This window comes from Mytilus edulis, chromosome 5 (genome assembly GCF_963676685.1).
Source record: "Mytilus edulis chromosome 5, xbMytEdul2.2, whole genome shotgun sequence".
NCBI lineage: Eukaryota > Metazoa > Mollusca > Bivalvia > Mytilida > Mytilidae > Mytilus > Mytilus edulis.
In genome coordinates this window covers 55,622,792-55,638,210 of record NC_092348.1, presented here as the reverse complement: position 1 = coordinate 55,638,210, position 15,419 = coordinate 55,622,792, and positions in this window count along the sequence as shown.

Genomic DNA, 15,419 nt, shown 5'->3' with positions numbered 1-15,419 from the left:
ATGAGAATAACAGAATCGGTAGGTTCAGTGACATTAAAACTATATTTGTAAATGTAATAATGTACATGATAAAGCATTACAAATAATTAGTGAAGATACAATGTAGGATAATTTCAATAAAAGAGGGTCAAAAGATACAAAAGGGACAGACAAACTCGTAATCGAAAATAAACTGACAACGCCATGGCTGAAAAAGAAAAAGGCAAACAGACAAATAACCGTACACAAGACACAATATAGAAAACTAAAGACTAAGCAACACGAACCCCACCAAAAGTTATGCGTCAAACGAATAGACCACTTTAGAGTTATGTCCTTCACCAAAAAAAATAGTCAACCATGCGCGCCTTTATGTATCTTTCAGCTTTTGATTTTGCCATTTGGTTAGTGACATTTAGCTTTGAATTTTTCTTGGAGTTCGGTAAAAAAAAAATTATTCCTTTTGATGACGTCATTTACACTCAGTTATACTGTTGCAATCGAGAGTAGTCTTAATCTGAGAGATGATCGATCAGATCACTATTTTGAGTTCGAAAGATTTAAGACCACGATCATGTTGTTACTGTTAACATATCTTATTAAAGAAATCGTTATATATATAACTAGAAGGATAAAGACATAAATACGAAATATACAAAAGATTCAATAATTTGAATTAGGAAACAAGAGCAGTGCTCTTATATAAATCCGTCTCCATACATTCAAAAATAAAATTACAAGCTATTAATACATGTCGAATAGCAAACGAATAAATATGTTAAAAAATACACTCAATGATTACAATAACAAAAAGAAAACTCATAAGAAAAAATAAATATCAAAGAAAACGGGTGAAAGGTGTTTTTAGACAAATGAGTGTTATTAAAGAATGAAACAATATTATTTATATAGGGGAGAAGTGATTAATTAGAATTATTTGATTGTGGATGTGAATCTATTGCTACTTATAATAACTTTTTGCACAGCTTTGAATATCAGTATATGTTTTTCTACCGTGAGTCTATCGGAGCCAAAAAGTAAGACATTGGTGGAAATTTTTATTGGAATCTGAAGGTTGTGAATGTGTCTTTGGCGAGGTACATTGAATATGTTGCATTTAAATACATAGTGTCCCGTTGTTTCGGGGTCTCCACAAACACACTTCGGGGATTGTATTAAGTTTCTCTCTCATCCCAGGCATAGATTACCTTAGCCGTATTTGAACTTCATGGAATTTCGGGTCCTCAATGCTCTTCAACTTTGTACTTGTTTGGCTTTATAACCTTTTTGATATAAGCGTCACTGATGAGTCTTATGTAGACGAACGCGGTTCTGGCGTATTAAATTATAATCCTGATACCTTTGATAACTATATTCTGTCATAGAGGAGTGTTGAGTCCACTACAGTTTATTCTTATTCTCGCATGATATATTAAACCAGATCTGGTACAACAATAATAAAAACTGGCTTATTTTCACGGTTACTTTTTAAATTATTTTTGAAGATGAGAAGGGAGAAACTACATCAGCATAATTTATTCAGTTTATTTTCGGTTTATGAGTTTGACTGTTCCTCTGGTATCTTTCGCCCATCTTAAAGAACCGACCTTGTATAAGAAAACTAAAGTTGTTCTAAAGTTTTTCTGTTTAAAATGAATTTAAATTAAGTATATTTACGCTGGACTACGCTTTTTTAACTATCATATCGATATGCTTGTGTTCATTTACAGAGTTCAAAGTGAAATTATTCATGAAAGGACTTGGGTGGATTGGATTTTATTTAAGTTTCCAGGACGTGGTCATGCTCTCATTTTTATTTGCATTAAAAGTAACCGACCACTTCTCAGACCAGTAGTGAATTTTCTTTAAATCTTCATTTAACTTTAATGCATCATTTACTGGATTGTCCACTATAAGATACAGACTTGTGTCATCTGCAAAAAAGTTTTCTTTATGACTGAACTTAGGCTACAATAGCATTAATAAATATTAAAACATGTTGTTGGTGAGTTGAAACACATATCACATCGTATCAGTCAACAAATTCCTGATGGCGACGGATAATCAAACCCATGGCCTGATTGCGACGGATAATCATACTCTGGCGTACTAAATTATAATCCTTTGATATCTATCATGGCCTATAATTATAAATTTCTGTGTCAGTTGGTCTCTTGTGGGAATTTGTCTCATCAGCAATTATAGCAGATCTTATTTTTATATCATAAACTTATGCTGCGTCGATTTCAATCGTTCTTCTTCTTAAAAGAAAGGCGGTAGATACAAAATAAATTAAGACTATACTTTATGAATTTCATTCATCTGAAGCGCTTTTCTGAATTTACGAATAAAGCTGATTGTATGAAAGTGAAGGGCTATTTATAACTGTGTTAGAGCAGTTTTTGCTAAATGTACTTGATAAGATGAAGTATGTCTGTACTGATTGGACCTGCATGAGCGTAACATATTGATTGAGGTATGTAAACGCCATACAAATGAGCAGGTAGTTTCTAACTGCAGAAAAAAATAATTTCTTAATTTTAAATATTCTTCGGATGTATGATAAATAACTTGCTTTAATTATTCCTTTTAATAGCATTCACAGTTATAACTTTACGAAACTCTAAATCAATCTTCAAAACAAACAGAAATGTCTTATTCAATCAAATGGTGTTTTTTCAAAATATATTTCTCAACTCATAGATGAAACGCGCGTCTAGTGTACCAATAAATGAACCTAATGTCATAGAACCTAAAGTACAGCAATTTAGCAAAATAAGAGTTTAAATCTTACAAGTTTTCTTAGGGACTAAACAAGTCGTATTTTTATTATTTGACATTATGTACGTCTTTTAGCATAGCTAAATATATCTAAATATACTCAAAACGTTCACAGTATATATCAACAGTTAAAGTGTTTACTGGGAAAGTTAAATCTACGGAAACGTCACCATGCGACGTCCATAAAAAGTCAAATTTAAAAAAAATAGTAATTAAAATAAGATACAGACATAAAAAGTAAGCGTTGTATATTGTATAATGGTTCTAAATATTTGGAGAAATAAAAGCAAAACATTAGTTTTTCGATTTTTACGGAATTGCATAGATCATTGCAATTTTGGTATTCCTTATTATAAAATTATCGATCGTTTTGTTTGGAGGTTTAGATAGATCCACCTGACAAACTGTAAAAATACATCACAAAATATAGGTTGCTGTATATGAATGTTGTCAACCGTACTTCTCATATCCAGCAGTCTAACTCATGGTTGCTTGGTTATTCTACATACAGAAACATTAAATTAAGTTTCGGGACGTAAATTGAATTTCGTGTTTTGTGTGAGAGTGACACGCTTCTGGCGGTGAAACACCTTTTCAACAATTCAAGGAGAGGCTCGTTCGCAGATCTATTGCAGGCAATGTTTCTATCCGGATTCAGCTAACTAGCTTTGTGAAGTATCAGACGATAGCGTTCGCCATTATTTTGACGTTTGATACAATTATTGTGTTGGTAGAGCGTTGATTTATATAAAAAAAAAATGCAATAAATCGTTTAGGGGTCTATAAGTGACATGTGTTGGAAGGCACACTTTTTGACCTTGTTTAAATTATGTCCTTCTCTTTCTAGTCCCTCCCCGAAGTCGACCTACTCTGCAGAACCTATATATCGGAATATTTTTTATTTTGTATTCTCGTCATAAATATGTGAAAAATATATCCAATGGGTGATAAGCCAACTAAACCATAAATCAATCTATAAAGCCTTATAAAAATCGTCTTTTTGCATCTGTGAATGCTGAAATCTCTGTTGCGACGCCCGGTTTTGCTATTTTTAAAATCATTTACTCTCAAGTCTAACGAATTGTTTAATAGTGTTCTATTATAAATGATGGTCCCATGTCCCTATAGAGATAAGATATGGGAACGGAGAAATATCTCCTGGGAAGACTATAGAGACATGGAAACTAAACAGTCTGAAAAACTGGCAAAGAAATATATTATCTGTATCTAAAGTGTGCAGACACTCAAACATCTATCATTAGCATCATTCCACAAATAAAATGAACATTACCCTAAGTTCATACCAGGAATAAAACTCTTGAATCACACTGAATCTTCCAGAAAGTATACTGAAGATGATATTATCAAAATGCTGGATTTTTTTATCGACAATATATTTGTTGAGTTTGGAGGATTTATATTTCAACAGACAGTCGGTATTCCAATGGGTACTAATTTTGCACCCCTGCTTGTCGATTTGCTTTTGTACTCGTATGAAGCAGAATTCATTCAGAACCTTCTAAAAGACAAAAAGAAAAAGCACCTTGCGAAATTCTTTAATTTTACTTTCCGATATATTGATGATGTTCTATCATTGAATAACCCATATTTCAGCCAATACTTACATCTCATATATCCCTGTGAACTTAAAATTAAGGATACTACTGATACTAGAAGGACTGCTTCTTACCTTGATCTTTTCCTATATATTGACGCAGATGGACGACTTCAAACGAAAATCTATGATAAACGGGACGATTTCAACTTCCCAATTATCAATTTCCCATTTCTCAGCAGAAACATACCCTCTGCCCCTTCGTATGGTGTTTTTGTTCCAAACCGTATGAGTATTTGGACCGTACGCGTATACGGTCTGACTAATATTAAGAAGTTGGTCAAGTTTATTAGATACAAATGTATATAACAGATCAACATAACTTATATCTCAAATTAATATAAAAAGTTCAATAGTAATTGAAATAAAAACTTAATATTTTAACTATTTAAAAAACACGCGCTTATTTAATCTGTTAATCTCCTGTATTTAGCATGTCAGTAATTCATTAATTGCAGCCCAGTATGCTCATTGAAATTGAAGTTATCGGAAGTAAACATAATGTGGGAGGACAATTGTCATAGAATATTTAGGAACTTTACAAAAAAATGCATATGCAAAGGAACATGCATGAACAAAACATGTTAATGTAAAAAAAAATATGACGTTCCTTGTGGTAGCAAGACTAGTGTCACCTTGGGCCAGAGTAACAAAATAGGATTCAGATATACAATTAAACAAATATTTAATGTCAATTGTTCGCTTATTCACTTCATCCATCTATTTGTAATAATAACAATTTGTATAACTAAAAATAAAGATTTTGATAAATATTGGTTTTAACCCATATGATCTCAAAACATGTCTGGTCAGCTGGACCGTACGCGTATACTCATACGGTCCGACCGTACGCGTATGGTCGGACCGTACGAGTATACGTATACGGTCCGGACCGTACGCGTACGGTCCAAATACTCATATGGTCTGGAACATTTACATATCACAATTGATACGTTATTCTCGTGCTTGTACGGACTACATATACAGGAGTGTACTCCCTACGCAGAAACTGCTCCAACAAAGTTATGAGGAGGACAGATTAAAATTGACACTCCTTAAATTTTATGGACACCATCACCAATTGGTGGATGCATACGATTTGTCTTTTACCAAACTAGCTAAGGACATTTTTACTACATGGTAGATTGTGGTTTGTCATTACGTCGTCTAATCTTTTAATTACCAAACGTGACTTATTCCCGATTGTGACTGTTTTGCTGAGTGTGAATTCGCATTACCATAAGACGTGTTACGGTACTTATCTATCCCAATTTCATGTATTTAGTTTAAATGTTTAATGTTATATTTGTAATTCTCATCGGATTTAGTCAAATGTTTTGACGTCTTTTCTATTACATTCATGTGTTATGGTAAAGAAAATTAATCACCGCCTTCATTTATTAGATTTGATTTTGTTCAACGTAATCTGTACGATGTTTTACGTTTGAAGTTAGATTCAAAACAAACCGGACATAGCTATATAATACAGTTAACCGCTACCTTAGTTTGATATTAATAAGTATTGAAATGTGCATTCTTATTAAATGTAATATCAGTATTTAGTTCAAATATAATCTTAAATCCATCCTAATTCTATCTTATTCATTCAAATGTGACGTCATTTTTCATTGTTTGATGATCTGTTTTACAAATTCAAATGTGACGTCATTTTTTACAATTTCTAATATGACGTCACTTGACGTTGAGGTTTTAACTTCTTCGGATGTGTTGCATTTTGTCGGGTTATGTAATGTATTTCGGTTGTTTCTTGAAAACTTAAATTTAAACTATCCGTCTCATCTGGATTGACAACACCAGAAAACCAGATCCATGACAATTTTCTCCAACCAAGACAAACCATTTTGTTTGTTTGTTTGTTAGTTTGTTTGTTTGTGTGTGTGTTGTTGTTGCATGTTGGGGTTTTTTTGGGGGTTTTTTTGGGTTTTTTTTTTTTCTTTTTTTTCTCTCGCACATTTACGTACATAAACATTCGGTCGTGAAGCTGTTACTCTCCTTATTACATAAACATTATATATTTCCTCTATAGATATGTTTCCCCTATCTGTCAGCGAACTGACTGAGTAATAGGGATATCTTATCTTTATATAGTACATGTGATTATCATTTAGAATAGTGTTCTTTTATAAATGATGGCCCCATGTCCCTATAGAGATAAAATATGGGGTAGGAGAAATATCGACTCTCGAACTATAGACGTGATACGAAACACACATCTCCTGTAACTCCATTCACAAACAAACACGAATTCCTGACACTGTCAATACTTAATTCATTTTCCCTAAACATAAATAAATAACTTCCTTTTCATTCACGTGCTCAAGCATTTCAGTTTTGTAATACCGGTAAAACAGAATTAAATGAACATCAAAACAAAACGTATGGGTAAAACACAAAGAAATCACCGACAATCTGATACGTAAGTACCTTAAACTTAGCCGGGCAACAAAATTCTGTGACGCAATAACTATTATAGACAACAGGACATGCCTTACCCTTTTCGAGCAAATAATTGCGAGCTGTGATACATTAGTAATCAGGAGACATAGAATTGAATTAAATGCAGTCGTTAGATGGTCATTTGAAGATTATGAAAACAAACTTGTCTGCAGTTTATGACACCCTAATGATATAGCAGAAACCAAAATAAACTAATGTTTCCAACTAAAATATTTATTACTATATGAAAGACTACGGATCTCCTGATTATTCCCATGTCTAAAGTTAAGTACCATACCAAACGCAATTAAAGCCACATGACAGTGATGTGTCCTGTTGAAAGATATTGATTAATTATAATGAACAGACCATTTTCTGTTATTCATCTGATACACGTGTCTAGTGTGAAAATAAACATACCGGCACTTCTCAAATACATTTAACCTATCAATTAAAACATATCAAAACAAAGTTTCATATGTAATATTTAGACCAAAAAAAACTACTAAACTAATATATCTAAACGAAAAACAAAATTAATACTTCTTATAAAATCATATTGACTTACACATGCTCTTCAACAATACACAAATAAGTAAAGTTACAAAAATCCACCTAGATTTCTAACAAAAAGTAATTGTCCTGAAATGTACATCACTCAAATCAGATAATGAAATATTTTTTTGATCTATATACACATGTTTACCCTTCTGACAGAGCTCTTTCAAAATATTATTCAATTTATTAATTCTCAAATTAATAACTTTATTTTTTGAATAAACACAACCACAAAAAATGAATGCAAACTGTTTAACTTTCTCCAACTCAGGTATTAGTTGAAAAATGTTATCAAAATCTCTTACAGCATTTGCAAGTTGGGCTGTTTTCGGTTTTGCAGATTTGTTTACATTATGTGTTCCACAATGGAAAATCACTTTAAAACTAATTGAATGCTAAAGAAAAGTAACAATCTAACAATTTTCCTCCACTTATCGAAATAACATTAACATTTTTATTTGTATTGCTCAAAAAATTAATCATCGAATCACCTATAATTAAAACCGGAACAAAGTTTTTAGGAGGTACTAAATTATGTTCAATATTTTCATGAACTCTATCAAAGAAAAAACCACCAGCAAGCATATTCCATTGCAATCACTTCTTGTCAGAAAGAAACCCCTTTTTGGAGGGATAAAGCAAAACTCCAGTATCCCCTTTAAAACCAATAGGAACTACTTGATTCGCTTGTGCTAAAACTACAGGAAACCAAGGTTGAACTGGTTTAAAATCTGGAAAAACCAAAGTACAGCTAAGTCTTTGTTGTAAAATAAAATTTACTACAGTGGGAATCAAACAAAAAGGGGAAATGCGTAATATCGTTCTCCTAATTCGTATTTCTGAGCGAACGAATCCACCCCCACCCCGGATGAAAAAGGTGTAGGAAAAGGTGTAAATAGTTATCAAAAGTACCAGGATTATAATTTTATACGCCAGACGCGCGTTTCGTCTACATAAGACTCATGCGGTAATGATTTACCATCTTCATCTAACATTGTGTTACTATCAATTGAAAACATATCAAGTTTGTGTGGGCCAAATAGATATTGCAAGAACCACCAGGTTCGCTTACAAATTGAAGCATCTGATTTTGATAAATTTCTGGAGGGTTCATCGGACGGATTTTCAGATGTATGAACATAAGACACAGATAGGTTAATGTTAGAATTAAAGGTCAATTGAAAAATATCTTTCAAAATTTTGTTCAACTCGTCGGTTTTACCATACTGATTATTCCAAGCAAAAACAAGGGCTTTGTTATCTACTCTTGCCATTATTCTTGAATTTCTCAACTTTTCACCTAAAGATATAACAGCGTTCTTCAGGGCCAGTGCTTCCTTTATCATAATGTGCGAACCCTTTATTTCATCACTCTAGTAATCTGAAAATGTTTGGGACTGGCCATTGCTTAAAAATGATACCCCCCATTTGAAATCAGATGCATCAGAAAACATAAACAAAGCATGATGTCTTTCTGCAAACCAAGGGAGCGGTGCTATCCAATTATCTAAAAACTTCCAATGACTTACTTCCTCCCTAAGATTTGATTGTCGTCGAGGTCTTTACAGCTTTAGAAATAGCCCTATTGCATACCGAAGTGTAAAGTTTCGCCCCTGGGATTGCCAAAGACATCATATACACATACCAGTAAATGTTTGAATCAGTGCAATTGGACATGAATTACAGCTTAAAATGTTTTCCCTCAATATTGCAAATTTATGTTTCCTTTGCTCTGTGATGAAAAATGACATACAAACAGTATCAATACTCATACCTAAAAATGTTAAAGACTGCTTCGGCAGTAAACTAGATTTATCTATATTCAAAAAATACCCCAAACTTATAAAAAGTCTAACAGCATATCTTAATGCAATATGTGACCTCATTATGGGGTTATCTAGATCATTAGGAAGATAACCATGAAACTCTTCAAGTAATCGGTCATCAAAGTATAATAAACAGGAAATAGACTTGCGTCGAAGGAATGAAATGCCCTGTAAATTTAATGTATGGTATATAAAAGCTGAATTTTTCCATCCAAATGGGAGGGTATTACAGCAGAAAAAGTACCCTCCCCAATCAGAACCTAGTAAATAAATGTCTTGATGATTCAATAACAAATACATTGTCGTAATTAGATTTACCATCTAAGTCAAAAATGAGCCCTTTCGAACAGTTTTTGGAACATCAACCAAAGTATCCAGATTGAAAGGTATATCTTTCATAAACGAGTTTAGGTACATCAAGTTAATACACAATCGAGGCTTAGTAGGTTCTATAGTAATTGGTGATACAATATACGGCGGTTGCACTTCTCCAACTTTTCCCAATAATGTAACAGCACCAGAATGTAAGCGAGAAATTATTTCATCATCAAAAAAATCGATAAGTTCTTGACAATTTGCTGCATTGTTGACCTGTCGGGATCGTGGGTAAAACGTCATCATATTGTACACCCCAAAACATGCCTTTAAATGGCTGCATTAAGTCATGGATATCAACGTAATTATTAACCCAATTTAACACTTCACTTTTACTTTCCTCGATTATTTTAACCCAAACATGTTTATTATTATGAATACTGCCAGCAATAAAATTACATGGATCAGGAAAAGTAATTGCCTTATCTAGATCGAAGTCTGAAACATATCCTTCAGGATCGAACATCACATCGTCATATTTAACTGTTTCATTATTCCTATTTACATACTGCATACTACACCGCTTCACAACTTCGTACGGTTTGAAGGAGTCAGAGAATTCCCATACGCATGGCTCTACAAGGTATTGTTCATCTGAAACCTAAAAAAGTTATAACACTATTATTTTCTTGGGCAATCTACTCTAAAATGAGATACATCTCCACACTTAAAACAACCAGAGAAGAATTGAGGTATCTTTCTAGGAGCAGCTGGCCTCCTGTAATTTACATTTTTGACTGTCGGAGGACTCTGAGTCGGGAGTGCAGGTTGGAAAAAGGATTGTGCTACTTGTATCACACTGACGAACTGCTGGAGGTCATTCTCTGATTTTTGATTTGATACATTTTTGGGGCTTTCGTCCGAAACTTTTTCTTTGATACAACCGTGGACCTTTAAGAACTTTTGCTCCTTTTCATATATCTTTGTTTCAGCGGGAGAAGACAGCAAAGAGGTGATCAGAAACCCAATTTTCTCGTGATTCTTATGGCTCAAGAATCTTTGTAATACCATGGAATACAATTCTCTATTGCTGTCATTTACTCTTCAAGCTACTTCGTCCAAATTCATGAGCTTAAGTTGCATCGTATCGACGTTAATCTCTGAAGAACAGGCCGCCTACTCTTTAACCTCCCTTAAGGCTTGAGCGACAACATCAACATTCAAACTTTTTGTCAGGGTCTCTATCTCTAACAACAGCTCTTGGTTCTGTAATTTGATAAAATTATTTAATCAGTCAACAATTTTCCTAAGATTTTGAATTTGTTCAATATTCGCAAAAACCTTATCTGGAATAACCTCACTCGTTTTTGATAATGACTTTGCAGACTTTATTTTATCACATAAGACATTTGGGGCAATGTAATGTTTTAACATGTCATCCGATTTCCAGCCTACCTGTGACTTAATAATTTCATTGCTTATTCCTAACCAAGCTAATATTAAAGCACACCCACTTCTGGCACTATGGGGAGTTTCACCTTCCCACAAATCAAGATCCTTTAAATACAATTTTAATCTCGCATTGGCGGCTGATGATGTAAATGGTGCATCTAGAATCTCATTCTGAGACGATGCTAAAGGACGGAAAAAATATCCACCCGATAATGCAATATCATGTTTTTTACAAAATTTTACATAATTTTCCATCTCATCGTACGAACATATTTCCACATTACTCGACGGGAATACAAAAACTATTCGCGGTTCTCGAATATCTATAGTTTTCCCGGTTACAAGACGCAAAAGAATCCCTTCATTATTTGGAAGCCATTTAATTTGATCTGTAAGCACTGAACCAAGATCTCCTGCGCGATCGCCAGTGAAGGCAATAACTTTTAAGAAAACTAGGTCACGCATTAAAATGTATTGCTGAAAAGTTGTTAATCTCTTATCTGATAACTTATATGAAATGTACCGTGACTAAAGTACAAGTTTATTAAAAAAAAAACAGTGGGACTGCTCTTTTCGGAGATGTCGCACTTCACGATTGTTCTAATCTAACAGCGGACAAATATCTTTTAATCATCGGTGCACCGGCTGGATTGCCAAGTTTTAAAATTTCGTTCCAATCGCCCCCTCTACCATTATCCCTAAAAATTGCATGAATTTGACCAATTCGACTATCAACCGAACCGGCAGAAAGTCTACACGGACATCCACATGAAAACTTACCATTCTTCCCTTTATTTTCACATTGTTTTATATGAATTTGCGTTTTACCACTTGCATCTTTTACCACCAGAAAATATCTTTTTTTTAATTAATGTAAATTAATTCGGGGATTGCTGACCACTCACTGTCTGTGAGCGAACTGACGGAGTAATAGGGATATCTTATCTTTATATAGTACATGGGATTATCATTTAGAATAGCTCAGAAGAATTTGAATGAACAATTTTGATTCAGTGTATCAAACACAGGCGTAATTAGGGAATGTTACTTACAGACAATGGATTTAATTATGAAATTTAATTCGTTTGACAGATATGTCATGATTGGACAAATTCTTCTAGTATTTACCACTAAGTTTAGTCCAGTCAAACTAAGGTTTAACATCAAAACAAATTGCAACAGAAAACGTTTTAGTTTTAGCATTAAGCCCCAAATATACACAGATAACACACACATATAACTTAAGGAAAACTCAAAATCAGCAATTTTAATTTCCTATGGAAATAAACTCATCATAGATACCAGGAATAAATTTTATATATATATAAGCCAGACGCGCGTTTCGTCTCAGTACAAAAGACTCATCATGGAAAGTAACATTGGAAAGGGAAGATAACTCTGCAAAAATGAGTCTTTTTTTGTCAGTTTTTGGTTGATTTTCTTAAAATTCATGTAAAGCATGATGATTTGATACGGTTTTAAGTTCGTATTTGACTATATTGTATCATCTTCCGCTCATGAAATGTACAAAACCGAGGTGTTATGGGTATTTTTTTATTTGTTTTTTACAAATTACAAATTTGTGGTTTTGTGATCATTTTGAAAAAATAATGAGAAAATTTGGTTTTGTTTATATCTGTAAATTATATTTGTTCAGCATCTACCTTGTTTAAAGAAAATTTGAACCACAAAAATAAGAATATATGCTTAATTATTTTTATCAAATTTGCGATTCTTTACCTTACCATGTTGAAAACTTGAATATACGAAATGTAGGGGGAAGCTTGATAAAAGTTATGAAAACACAATTAGAGTTGTTTGTTATACTCTAAAGACTGCTAAAATATTAGGAAATTTAAGTCTTCTTCAAGTTATATATTGCTGGACTTTTTTTCTGTGTATATTTGGGGTATAATGCAAAAGATTAAAACTTAAAAGTCTTCTGTTGCAATTACTTTAAGGTTAGGGTCCAATTCCTGCTAGATTGACTGGACTAGTTATGTGTTAGATAAATATGGTACAAAGGACGGCCTCAAATTGTGTAACAACACGTGGGTGTTAAAATAAGTATTGCATAATCGGATGATCCAAAGGTATCGATGTCTTACATTTTGGCCACACTGCCACTGGTCTGAATTTTTATATTCTTGTCAAATCGTTTCGGCCAAGGTTTTCTTTGCTATAAAGTGACAGTATTTTAATTGTTCGTACTGAGTGATCAAAAGAAACAAATGGGATCAGAGCGAAACATGTTTATCGTACAATTATATTTATTCTAAAGAATTTATATTAGTAGCTAAGCTTTATTTTTATAAATTAGAGATCGAGAGTTTGCTTGAGGGGGGACAAAACGCACGTCCGTCGTACAACATGTAATCCTGACATCAATGATGAATAAATTTTAAATGCATCAAAACTTTGATTATATTAATTTCGTAGATTAAATTTCTTATTTTTAAATCAATCAATAAATTTAACATGTACAAATAAAATCGGGGTTTTTTTTTTGCATCTTTGGCTGGTGAAATATCTCAGTTGCTACGCCGATTTCGCCTTTAAACCCATCCACTTCCAACGATATTGATGTCAGAAATTTTGACCACACCGATTGATCGGACACAGTCGTTTCGGCTATATTGGCACCGGTCTGGGTTCTGATATAATTTGTAATGTCGTTTCGGCATGTTTTTCATTGATATAAATGGGGGAGACAATTTAATGGGTTCTACTAACAGACGTGAAGAAACCAATTGATTTTTTTTCACTAATACAAGACAAACTGAATAATTTGCTTTGGATGAGTCTTGATATAATAAATGGCATCGACGTTTTCAACATGTATAGGAGGGTCTGCCAACTTTTCCTGAGCACCTGATATCACCCCTAATTTAATGTGGGGTTCGTGTTGCTCAGTCTTTGTATTTTGTGTTCTATTGTTTGTCTGTTGGTATTTTTCTTTATTAGTCTGTTTGTTTTCGAATTATTAATTTGATTGTCCCTCTGGTATCTTTCGCCTTTCTTTCTCAGTATATACTAATGGAAGTTGACTTTTACTAAAGATGAAATCACAAGAACTAATGTTAAAAAACAAATACGCACATCATATGCTTATTTTTTGTTGCACTTCAGTGTTTCTGTTGTTCCATTGTTTTCCTCTTTTTGTTGTGTTTCCCTCGGTTTTAGTCTGTCAACCGGCTTTGTTTTCTCTCAATGAATTTATTACTTTTGAACAGCACCATACTACTTTTGCCTTTGTTTACCACATCGCCTTATATAACATCGTAGATGAACTTTTGGTACTGAAATATTTAACTGCAATTCTTGTGTTAATCCGAGTTTTACAAAGTTTTAATCCTGGCATGAATGCTGAGACAATTCAAAGAGCTTAAGTGATAAGATTTATATTTATTTCGTAAATTAATTCTGTTTTTCTTTTTTTAATGCATCTTCATTGTTATTTTCTGTTTTGAATATATAGCAAGTTTATATTTTATAATTTATTAAGAAAATAAGCTTCCATCCAGAAACCAATTTTCCACATTTTTCCAAAAAGTTAATTTGACCTTTGTCTAATTGACCATATATTCAATAGGACGTTTTTTCTCTTCTATGTCTTTTCCTGTTGTAAGTGCCACATTTGAAGCATGATCTGTTTACCCTTAGAGAGCAAATGAGATCACCCCTATTTTTAGGTGAGGTTGGTGTTGCTCATAGTTTTCTATGTTGTATTTTGTAGACTGTTATTGGTCCTTATGTCGTTTTTCGTTCTTTTTTTGTCTTAGCATTGTCAGCTCGAATTCTACTTCTGAGCTTAATTATCCCTTTGGTTCTTTGCACCTATCTTTTTCATTCCCTATCCTTTTCATCTGTAAAAGTTTCATTTCGATTTAATGAGGGGTACCCAAGCTATTATCAGTAAACCATTTGTTTCATACACATGGTTGTTCATACCCGTAGCCAGGGGGGGGGGGTTCAATGTTCTGTTCGAATTGTGACTGTTAAAGTCGAGTTTGTGAGTCCACCTTAAAATCATTTCATACACAAAATATAGTTGACCTGTTGATTAAAGTATCTCATAAACTGACAAAATGGAAACTAATCATTAACCAATGAACCATGAAACCGAGATCAAGGTCAGTTTATACCTGCCACATAGACATGTACATTCCACACACTGTTACTTCTTTAAGTTTCTTTTATGTTCCAGAATAAATCAGAATCCGGAAAAAAGGTTTCCAAGTACAAGAAATTGTTTCTACTTATTCATGTTATTATTAACCCTTTATGTCATTTTGTGAGGAAAAAATATATCTACCTTTTTTTATACATTTATTAAAATAATAAGAACATAAAGAACATTGGATTTTTTTTTTAACAGATTTATACAGTGTTTTATATAATAGACGACTTCGTGCTTATCTAAGGCAGAGATACCA